The sequence below is a fragment of the Salvelinus fontinalis genome, unplaced genomic scaffold, assembly GCF_029448725.1.
Source record: "Salvelinus fontinalis isolate EN_2023a unplaced genomic scaffold, ASM2944872v1 scaffold_0567, whole genome shotgun sequence".
NCBI classification, from domain to species: Eukaryota; Metazoa; Chordata; class Actinopteri; order Salmoniformes; family Salmonidae; genus Salvelinus; species Salvelinus fontinalis.
Window position 1 is genome coordinate 71,766 of NW_026600776.1, and position 12,390 is coordinate 84,155.

Below are 12,390 nucleotides of genomic sequence, written 5' to 3' on the forward strand. Positions count from 1 at the left end.
ATTGACTGTATGTTTGTTCTACTCCATGTGTAACCAATTTGCCTACCTGGTTAAATAAAGGTGAAGTAAATAAAAAAAATACAAATGTACTCTGTTCCATCTGACTGTCTCATCAGCCCAGGCAGGGAAGTTATAAACTTGATCTCCACTATAAAAGGCATCTAGACATGATATCACATTTCTTTTAGACTAACATTTAGTTTTCAACAGCGGAGATTTGTATAAACATTAGTCTCCGACATTTGCAACATTGTTTCAAATATTCAAATTCTATCTCCAACTGTGTCACGACTTCGACCGAGGCAGGCTCTCCTTCCCGTGCGGGTGGCGTTCGGCGGTCGTCGTCACCGGCCTATTAGCTGCCACTGATCTTTTTCTCCCCCTCCCTAGGTGGTTATTGGGTTCACCTGTGGTGTATTAGGGTTAATTAGTTGGGCTTATTAGTCAGCCGGCCCGCACCTTTCTTTGTGCGGGATTGTTTGCTTGTAAGTAGTGGTGTTGATGGTGTGCTACATGTTTCTGGACTGAGTTCTTTTACCCCGTGTCTGGGGTTGGTTATATTGTACACCCAGTGTGTTAATAGGGTGGACTAGATGGTCCGTGTTCATTAAAGAACATTTTGGATTTGGCACCTGCTGTTTCCTGCGTGTTGACTCCACACTCCGACACCCAGGCCTTACAAACTGTCCCATAGTGATGAACGTGTAGGGGTCGGGAGTCGGGACGAGAAAGAGAGATGCCAGGCAACGTTTCTCAGCCAGTCGAAATCAGGAATCAGCTGGCATAATTGTTATGGATATATACAAAGACATGTGTTAAGATAATTATGTTCTCAATGTTCATAAACTGAACTTCAATTAAACTACGTGGTCTGTTACCAAGAATTTGTAAGGTTCTTGTTGAAATGAAACAGAGGCCAGTCTACAATAGTCAGAATGTTTATTTACGAGAGCTCTGCCTATCATTTCCTGTACATTGGTCTAAATACCTCACATTATGTCATAAATGTCCCTCCTCTCCGAGACAATGACAATATAGTTCACAAGTCTTCTACTCATACATTGTCTGCCACCTGTTATACAATCTACTACAAGCCCAAGGTCTATCCCCTCCCTGGGTGGGGACAGAATGTCCTGTAAGGAACACAGTAGTACATCTTGTCTGTCGATAGCTCCTCTTATCATTTGTGTCACACTTGCACCCTGCTTACATACTAAAAAGGAACAAAAAGTCCTTGTTCTAATTCTGACTAAAACTACACACATCAGATTTATAGATTTATGATTCTAATAAATTTCATACAATGACAGGGTTGAATTCTGTTAGTTATAGTTCTACGTTAAATGTATACATCATTTAGTCATTTTTCATAACATTCATAACAAATGTCAATTGAAAAAGGTAAAACGAAACGAAGGACAGCTAGTTTGCAGTCTTTCCAGCTCCAGTTTGAAGTTATTGTGTTAGCTGTGTTGTTGGCTAGCTCCTCTGAACAATAGTGTCCTAACGAGAGCATATTTTTTATGCCGGGTGAAATCGTACCTGATTAGCTCATTGTTATTGATGTATCCTCGAAGCCGGTGTTTGGAGGATATTGTCACGCCTGCTCCCACTCCCCCTCCGCGCCAGGCTACCCGTCTACATGCACCTGTCACCATCACTACGCGCAGCAGCGCTCATTGGAATCACATGGACTCCTTCACGTGGTTGATTGCCCCTGTATATCTCTGTTTCTCGTGGTGTTCGCATTACTTGGTGTTGTGTGTTCCTGTCCAGACACTGTTCCTGTTCTGTTTAATGTCTTTCAGTTATTAAACCTTCACTCCCTGTACCTGTATTGGCACTTTGTCTCAGGCCTATAAACACCCGTGTCAATATATCCTTCAAACAACAGCTTCTCCGGCATTATCACTTAAATATCCACAGCCATTGGAGGCTGGAAAGTCCCACCTAAAAATGAATTTGCTCATCAGAGGGCCCGTCACTCCTTGCTTCAAACAAAGCACAACGCTGGAAATCTGTTCGCATCCACAGAAACTAGTCCCATCGTTCTATGACGAACACAGATGGTTTTATATCAAATTTAGAGAGACTACCGCTCTGCCAGTTCCTTGTTGGTTTGGCTGTTCACTGAGTGTACAAAACATTAGGAACACCTTCCTAATATTCCATTGCACCCCTTTTGCCCTCAGAACACCCTTGTCGAGGCATGGACTCTACAAGGTGCCAAAAGCGTCCCATAGGGATACTGGCCCATGTTGATTCCAATGCTTCCCACAGTTGTGTCAAGTTTTCTGGATGTGCTTTGGCTGGTGGACCATTCTTGATACACACAGGAAACTGTTGGCACCTACTACCATACCTCGTTCAAAGGCAATTCAATCTTAAATATTTTGTCTTATCCATTCACCCTCTGAACGGCACACATACACACTCCATGTGTAAGGTGTGTAATGTAAGGTTTGAAGAAAGTTTTCTGCAATTCTACATATTTTGCTATGGGACAGTGAGAACTTTTTATAACAAATGTCATGCAATTATACTCGGTATTCGGCTTCCGGTGACGCAACTTAGGAAATGGCTGCCTAGTTTTTTGTACTGCACATCGGTTGGGAATTTCCCCCCCAAATTCAAGTATTTACTCCGAGCATTATAATAACTTACACAAAATGGAAAAGGGGAAAACAGGAAAAGGTCGTGGAGCTACAACAACAGCCCGTAACAAGACAGCAGAACATATAATCGTCGAAGAACCCGAAATGGCTAATGCTAGCGCAAATAAGATAGCAGCAGCAAAAGAACCCTCATTTCGTGAGGTGATGAAGGAGGAATTGCGCGAGGCGCTCACAGGCTTACGAGAGGAACTTCGAGAAGATGTAAGAAAATAACTAAATGAGTTCAAGAAGGACATTAACCAGAAACTGGAAGAAAACAAATTAGAACTTCACAGCATATCTACCAGAACAGGTGTCGCAGAACAGCGCATTGGGGAAACGGACACATGGAACTTCACAGTCAAGGAAATACTTGAACAGTCACTGAAAAGCCAACATGCACTACAGGCAAAAGTGACAGAACTGGAAGGTTTCTCACGTTGAAACAACATTAGACTTTATAACGTAGTAGAGGGCGCAGAAAAAGACTATGCCCAACTTCGTGGAGGGTCTATTCAAGGACATACTTGACGACGACACTGACCTGGGAATCGAGAGAGCACACCGAGCTCTGGCCTCAAAACCCCCCAGCGGCGCCCCACCAAGATCCATAGTAGTACGGTTCCTAAAATTCTCAGTCAAAGAGAAAGTCTTACATGCAGCCTGGAAAAAGCCTGTTAACTTCCAAGGCCAACGAGTGTTCTTTGATCATGACTACGCGGGAGAGATACTGAAAAGAAGGAAAGAATACACCCCCATTAAGAAAGCACTTGAGTACCCCAAAGCATGTGTTCTTTATGAACACATTAAGTAGCGTCACGGTAATAACATATATATTAGCTAAGGATTAATGACACATTGACAACGGGGCGACAGAAGGGCATATCAAGGGGAGGATTCATGATATGCACGCATGACCGATATAGTTTTCACTTGACATTAACCGACGTGTATAAGCGACGAAATAGGCACCCTTATTATTTTCGCTTCCACCAGGTCTTGTTTGTGACTACGTCATGCATTTTCATATCTGACCGAGGGCCCGTCCCCTCAAACCCCAGTGGCAAGAGACAGTCCTCTGACATGGGAGTCCAAATACCAAAGTACTTTCCCACTTTGGTTAACTTTATTATCGTTCTTGAATTTTCGTTCATTTTTAGGTTCATGATAAGCAGGCAGATATGGTGCACAGTTTTTTTAAATATATATATCGATGCATCATTGGGAATTTAAGGTCATAGGTCTCAAAGTAAACGGACTGGGGAGTGCCATCAAGAGAAGTAAGGTAATAGCAAAGATGAAACGGGAGAGAGTTGACATACTATTCTGGCAGGAAACTCACTTATCCACACCTGAACACGAGAAACTAAAGAAAATGGGATATAGGAACACTTTTTTTTTCTTACAAAATGGGTAGAAGGGGAGTTGCAATCTTGATCCCAAATTCAGTTAATTTTGAGTTTATGTCAGAAATAAAAGACAAGGAGGGTAGATTTATACTTGTTAAATGTAAACTGGATAACAAGGAAGTTACATTATTTAATGTATACGCACCCCCAGGGAGTGACATGGTCTTCTACGGGAAGGTGTTTGATTTAATTGCCACAGAAACCACTGGCACTCTTATCTGTGGAGGGGATTTTAACACAATTCTAAACTTAAAATTGGACAGCACAAATCAAAATAGGAAAATGAGCCTAGTTGCCAAAAAGATCAATAGGATACTGCAGGATCTAGGACTGCTCGATGTATGGCGTGACACCCACAAGTCCGATAAGGAATATACTTTTTACTCAGCCCACCACACTGAATACTCCAGGTTAGACTACTTTTTTTATGTACAGTGCAGATAGACACAGGCTTAAGGATTGTAGGATCGGGCAGAGCGACTTATCAGATCATAATGGAGTTTACCTCACTCTACACCTTGATAGCAAACCAAGAAATACTATATGGAGACTTAATACAAGCATGCTGAATGATCCAGCATTCAAGGAATCAAAGACAGAATTGAACATCTATCTGGAGAATAATGATAATGGGGAAGTATCTCCTGCTATACTGTGGGATGCAGCTATGGCGGTTATTAGAGGAAAAATCATAGCCACATCGTCTCTCAAGAAAAAGATTAAAGCACAGAAACTGCTGAAATTACAGGAAACCCTAAGAAACTTAGAACGTTCTCATAGTCAATACAAAGACCCTCTTATATTACGAGAGATTCAAAAGGTAAAACAGGAAATTGACCAGATTTATAGAGAAGAAGTAGAGAAAAAGCTTAGGTTCCTGAAACAACGATATTATGAAGCAGGCTCAAAGGCAACCAAATTACTAGCATGGAGACTCAGGAAACAACAAGCACAGAATACCATTTTTAAAATAAAAGACCCCAAAACAAAAAAGATCACATGCAAATTAGATGAAATACAGAATGCATTTGAATCATATTACACAAATCTGTACAAGCAACCAGAGAAGGCAGATGCACAGACAATAGAGCACTTTTTGAACTCACTTGATCTCCCCTCAATTGGGACAGAGCAAAATGATAGACTAACTTTAGAAATATCCACCGAAGAAATTAATAAAGCAATATCTCAACAAAAAGTCAACAAGTCTCCAGGCACTGATGGCTTCCCTTCAGAATGGTTCAAGACCTTCAGAGAACAACTAACACCTCTACTTAAGGCCTGTTTTAACTGGACTCTGAGGGAGGGTGGTCTCCCACCGTCATGGAGAGAGGCCATCATATCTGTAATCCCAAAAGAGGGTAAAGATAAGAAAGAATGCAGTTCATATAGACCTATCGCAATTCTTAACACAGATTATAAACTATATGCATCAATAATAGCCAAAAGAATGGAGAACATAATCCCAGAATTGATTGACGGAGATCAAACTGGTTTCATACAAAATAGGCAGACACAGGACAATATAAGGAGAACACTACATGTCATGGACCACATTACTCAGAATAAGACAAGTGCAATATTAATCAGTCTAGATGCAGAAAAAGCATTTGATTCAGTGGGATAGGATTACCTATTCCAAGTTATGAAAAGATTTGGTTTCAACAAAGAAGTGATACAGTGCATCAAAACACTGTATTCATGTCCGACCGCTAGAATAAAGATAAATGGACATTTGACACGAACGATAAAATTAGAGCGAGGGGCAAGACAAGGCTGTAATCTTTCACCCACGCTCTTCTCCTTGTACCTCGAACCATTAGCACAGGCAATAAGACAGGACCCAACCTTAGAGGGAGTAACAATAAGAGGCAGTGAACATAAGATATGCATGTATGCGGATGACGTTCTGTTATTCCTTAAAGACCCAGGCTCAAACGTACCTAGATTGATGGAGGTTTTACAAACATTTGGAACATATTCAGGGTATGTGCTTAACGTACACAAGACCCAAGCCCTAGTATATAATTATACCTCACAGGAAGAGCTGAAGAATAGATATAACTTCACCTGGACCTCTTCATCCATTAAATATCTTGGAGTATACCTACCAAAAGATACACCCAAACTTTATGACATGAATAACGATCACATCAACAAGAAAATATATGATCACCTAGACAGGTGGAACTCACTTCTCTTAGATCTTAGTAGTAGAATTGAAACAATCAAAATGAACATCCTGCCGAGGTTATTGTATTTGTTCCAATCACTGCCCATAGAAATCCCACCTAAACAGTTTAGGGAATGGGATAAACGGATATCAAGGTTTATCTGGAACAGTAAGAGACCAAGAACTAGATATACAACATTACAATTACCAAAAAACTGTGGGGATATGGCCTTACCAAACCTAAAAGATTATTATGTGTCAGCCCAATTGAGACCCCTGGCTTGGTGCAATTCAGAATACGAATCCAAATGGAAAGACATCGAGACTACTTTGACAGGGATACCCATACAGTCAGTTTTGGGAAATAAGGACATGGTAAAAGAAATATACAATAGACAAAATCAGTGGATTAATTTCTCTCTGAAGACATGGTTTAGGGTAGTTAAGCAAAATAATTAAGACAGAGAGATCAAACTGCTGAGTTGGCCCGCATACGACCCCAGCTTCATCCCTGAAACTCAGCACAGCAGATTTAAACAATGGACGCAGAAAGGCAACGCATCATTCAGTACAATTATAAAGAATGTGAACCTAGATAACTTCCAGGACTTAAGTAAAAAACATGGCTTGGATAAACAAGATTTTTACAGAGACCTACAAGTCCGACACTATTTCTTAAGGGAGATAAAAGTGACTGACCCTCGAGCACCTCCAAAATTAATCCAAGTATTCACTAACGCATACAACTTGGGGAGTAACAAAAAAACGATTTCAAATCTCTACTTGGGTATTTAATCCTCAAAGAAACATTCTACAAACTATATTAAAAAGAAATGGGAGGAGGAACTTAACATTGAAATAACTGATGAAACATGGTTGAACATATTAGAGACTCAACATAGCTCCACCAACTCAAGGTCATGGAGAGAATTCTGTTGGGAGACTGTTATACGTTTCTTCATAACACCTAAACTGAAATCAAAACAGACTGGCTCCCTACAATCTTGTTCAAGAGAATGCGGCCTATTGATTGTGGATCACTCTCATATCTTTTGGTCCTGCCCCGCAATCGAAACTTACTGGGGAGAAATAAGATCTAACATTGGAAAAATAATGGGATTTGACATTGAACAAACATTCATTTCTTTGTACTTGGGTGAAATACCAGATAACTTACACAATAGAGAAAAGTATCTCTTGAAGGTCCGTACTGGCAGCCAGTAAAAAGGCTGTCACTAGGAAATGGCTACAAAAAGACCCTCCCACAGTGACACAATGGATAGACATTGTAGAAGAAATACCCCACATGGAGCGTATGACCTTTGCTTTAAGAACTCAACAGGAGAGAGGTCAGAAATACTGGGAGAAAATGGGTTTCGTACTTGAAAAAGGTCTAATTCAAAGATGTCAATGTAACTAATATGATGAGATGATGATGAAGGTATGAAGTGCACTGTAACTGCCAGATCATTTTTGTTCTTTTATTTTACTTTATTTGTACTTTCTTTGTGTTCCTACAATAAAAACAAAGTATTAAAAAAAAAATCATACTGGCAGGAAAGGCCTGGTATGTCCTTTTCAGACGACCTGTCAACTGATCTCTGTATCTCAAACTGTAACTCTAGAGGTCCAGTTGGATAATAGTGTTATTGTCAGCGATTAGGTAAATGGATAAGCAGAGTCAGGTGCAGGACACAGGTATGAGTAATAATCTGAATTTACTCAAAAATGTAAGCAATGTTCCAACAAGGAAAAATACAAATATCCAGAGCACAAAGAACGAACCCACATGACAATGACAATCACCCAAAAAACAGAAAGGGAGGCCAGGTGTGTATAATGAAGACATAATAAAACGAAAATGAAACATGGATCGGTGGTGACTAGAAAGCCTGTGACGTCGACCGCCGAACGCCGCCCGAACAAGGAGAGGGACCAACTTCGGCGGAAGGCGTGACAGTTATCTATAATATTTTAAATACCATCCTGTTCTGTCAATGATAATCTTGGTATCTGACATACTGTAAGTGTAGAGGTATTTTATTCCTATCCATATGCAATATTGTAAATACCATTCTTAAATCACCACAAATGCATAAACTAAATCTCTTTTCCTGTCAGTTGCTAGGTTTCCATCCAATTCACGACAGATTTTCATGTGAATATTCAAAGTTCTGCATGAAAAAAATATACATATTTTTTCACCAGTGTGTTTCCATCAAATTGACTTGTTACAGATTAAGACGTAGTGCACATAAAATAACTTTTGAGGTTAAATTCCCATGTGCCAAATAATTAAAAACAATTGGGTTTCCATCGCATTTTCAACTCTACTGATGGTTTTGTCACAAAATTGTTTGAGTTATATAGAGAATGTGCCCACTCTGGTCTAGACACGTGTGCTCTAGCCAACAGCTCGCTGATAAAGTGCGGGTATAGCCTATACTGTATGATTTTACTTGTCAAACGGCAGCCATGCATCGATCATCATGCCATCAGAATAAGACCCTTGATATTTATTGGAAAGGAGCATCAACATCATCAAGTTCATCATAACTTATTTCATCTGTAGCCTAATAAACTGCATGCTTTCCCGAGTCATAGTGGGAGGACCACACAATATCATTGTGTGACTCCAAGTTTACTTCCATATGATGGTTATTCTATACATATTTGCGCATAAAGGCGTTTCCACCGCCATTTCTCGCATAATTCATTTTACCGACATAAATCGATCCGACCTTTTCTAGTGTATTTTGTTTTGTTGACATTTGTAAAGTTGACCGACAAATCAGGCCTGTCATGAATTTTTTTATCCATCAAGTCCTTTACTCGCATATAAAAGTTGGTTGGAAACCTGATTAGTGTGACCAAATCGTGGCCTTAGAAGTCTGCTCACACACACTTCTGTTTGTTCCCCTTCATTGAAATGAAATGTAACTCTGAAGAAAGCAGCCGGCTGGGGTTTGGCTCCTCTCTTGGGATAACATTTTCCAAACTAAAAGCATGTCTCTTCTTTAAAAGCAGAGCCATGAGTGTATTTCTCCTGCGCGAGGATGAAGTGGACCGACAAATGCCTGCAAACCCCATTTGGAATTTGAGAGTGCCCCTGAGTTTAGACTGCGGGTCACTACATACACTTGCCAGCAGCAGTAAACCAAAGAGTGTAAAAGCAATGTATATTCAGTATTCACTCCCTTCATACATAGAGGAAGCACAGTGATGCTGAAGCGATGGGATCTGACCTTGACCCAGCGGCATATCTGTAAAGTATGAGCAGGGTAAGGAGGTTTTCCTGACCACATGAACTGACCAAGGAAAACTCCTGACCCTGGACAAGGTCTTATTTTAGAGCAAAGAGGTGTTAGGCACTGTGTTGTCTGGTAAAGAGAACATGAGTAACCTATAACAACAACATATTTTTTTAACACTTCATTTTGTCCTGGTGTTGATCTCTACTCCTGGGTCTTGGAGGTGGCAAGGACACACTCAAGAACACTCACATCAAACCACACCCCCAAGCCAACTCACGTTTGGCTTCTGTCATGGTCGCTTGAGGAGCAATCCAATAATGACGAGGCCAAATCAGCGGGTGCAGTTATGGACATATGCCATCTATGGCAAAAAAAGAGGCCTCTTAAAATGTACAAACTTAAACAAAGATGCTATATGTCATTGTGTATGGTGGCTGGGATTGATTGTGAGATAGTGGTCTTTGTGCACCATGCTCGACCAGCTCCACCTCCTTCTGCAACCCCTTTACTTTCCATCAAAGCCCTGGGATCCTCTTCAAATGTATATGCGTATGGAGTTGTGCTACGTCCCTCATAACGCTTCTTAGTCGTAGTCTATGACCTACCCTCTAAGTAACCTGTAGTTAACCTGAGGTCACCGTCCCCGGTTCTGTCCCTCTCCATGTCTCCTGCAGGGCCTGCTCCAGACCATAATCCCAGCCAACCGCCCAGAGCTAATATCTGCCATCCTACCTGACTTCCAAAGGAATATGAAGGACCTCTGTAGTGCCTTGCGGTCGGAGACCGAGCAGTTGCCATACCAGGCAGTGATGCAACCAGTCAGGATGCTCTCCATGGTGCAGCTGTAGAACCTTTTGAGGATCTGAGGACCCATGCCAAACCTTTTCAGTCTCCTGAGGGGGAAAAGGCATTGTCATGCCCTATTCATGACTGTCTTGGTGTGCTTGGACCATGTTAGTTTGTTGGTGATGTGGACACCAAGGAACTTGGAAGCTCTCAACCTGGTCGACTGCAGCCGTGTCGACGAGAATGGGGGCGTGCTCAGTCTTCTTTTTCCTGTAGTCCACAATCATCTCCTTTGTCTTGATCACATAAATATCTTTTCAATTTGAGGTCTTTCTCTGTGCTGAAAATTAAGTATAGTTTGGTGGCAAGGGCAGTGTCCTGTTTTTTTGGGAGCAGTTTTCAGTTGTGTACATTGCATATGTCTTAGTAAAACGCCCTTGATGTTTATTATGATGTTATGGGGGTGGGGAGGGAATGCAACAATATTGTATATTGTTTGGGGGAAAAATATGGGGTCAATTTCACGCCTTAAGTATTGATTTCAAAATAAAATAAATTGTAAACATTAGAAATAAAGTTGAAAATGTGTGAAGAATGAGAGAAGTGATGGATGTTGAGAGAATCGTTTGTAGATTTGTAAACAAAAGGAGCAGAACTAATTTAAAAGCAGAACAAATTATTTGAAAACGAATTTAAAAAATAGTATTTTTGTAACGGCGGTCCTCCTTCTCTTCATCAGAAAAGGAGGAGTATTTATCGAACCAAGGCGCAGTGGAGTTTGGACACATATTTATTAACGAAAAAACACGAACTTGAATAAACTAACAAAACAACAAACGGTGTAGACAGACCTAGACGACGAACTTACATGAAACAAGAAGAACGCACGAATAGAGAAAACAGGCTACACAAAAACAACGATGAACAAAACAAACCGAAAACAGTCCCGTGTGGTGCAACGACATACACAAACACGGAAGACAATCACCCACAACGAACACTGTGACAACGCCTACCTAAATATGACTCTTAATTAGAGGAACGCCAAACACCTGCCTCTAATTAAGAGCCATACCAGGCAACCCAAAACCAACACAGAAACAGAAAACATAGAATGCCCACCCAACCTCACGTCCTGACCAACTAACACACATAACAACTAACATAAATAGGTCAGGAACGTGACAATTTTATTTGAACTTTTCAAACAACCGACCCTATTGAATCCATTTCGCTCTTGCCTGCAGTTACTACCTTTGGTTAGATGACTTGGATCTTTGCTTTCACTGCCAGTCTTTTTTCGATTGTGAGTTTTGGTGGTTTTATTTTGTCCTACTCAGTTGTGTAATTTTATGATTTCATGTCTATCGACTGTTTAGTGAGGAGCTAAACCGGAAATTGCTTCTGCTACATTTTTCAAGTACCATTCCTGAGATGACTAATACAAGAAATGATTGACAGTCATTTTCAGCGATCTATATAACCGGTCTAGTTTCCTGATCATATTGGAGCTCCCTGCTATGTGTTGCTCTGGATGTCTTAGTCTAACGTCTGTAACTAGATGCTTAAAAACCTGTAGAATGAGAGTAGTTACTCAATATTTTTATGTTGTTCAAGGCTCAAACACCTATGGGTCCATTCGGCAAAACCACTCCCACCATCACCGACCAAAGTTGCAGCCATAGTGTCCTTTCCAAATAGCCTATATTTTTTGTATTTAATAACTTGTAAATTTCATACTTTGTATTAGTTCCAATAGACCTCCAGTGTTGTTGTTTGCTTGAACAGTCACTGAGGCTGTATTTAACGTTAAATGATAGTTATTTCAGATGCAGCAGGTTTAGATACTTAGCTAACTAGCATTGATAGCTTAGTACCAAAGATACAGGCTGAGAGACTAGGATTCCGGTAAATTTTTCCTGTAAATGTCTTCTAACAGCCTTAATGTTACATCAGAATTTCTGAACCAAGAGGCGCAACATCACAAGACTTTCTTGAACGCTTGCGAAACAAACCAAGCAGACCAGGGCGTGGTTTAAGAAGTGAAAAATTCTTGCATTAATTGTTACTTTTGTCAATCTAAAGGCACAACCCGAATTCGAGCCAATAATAAG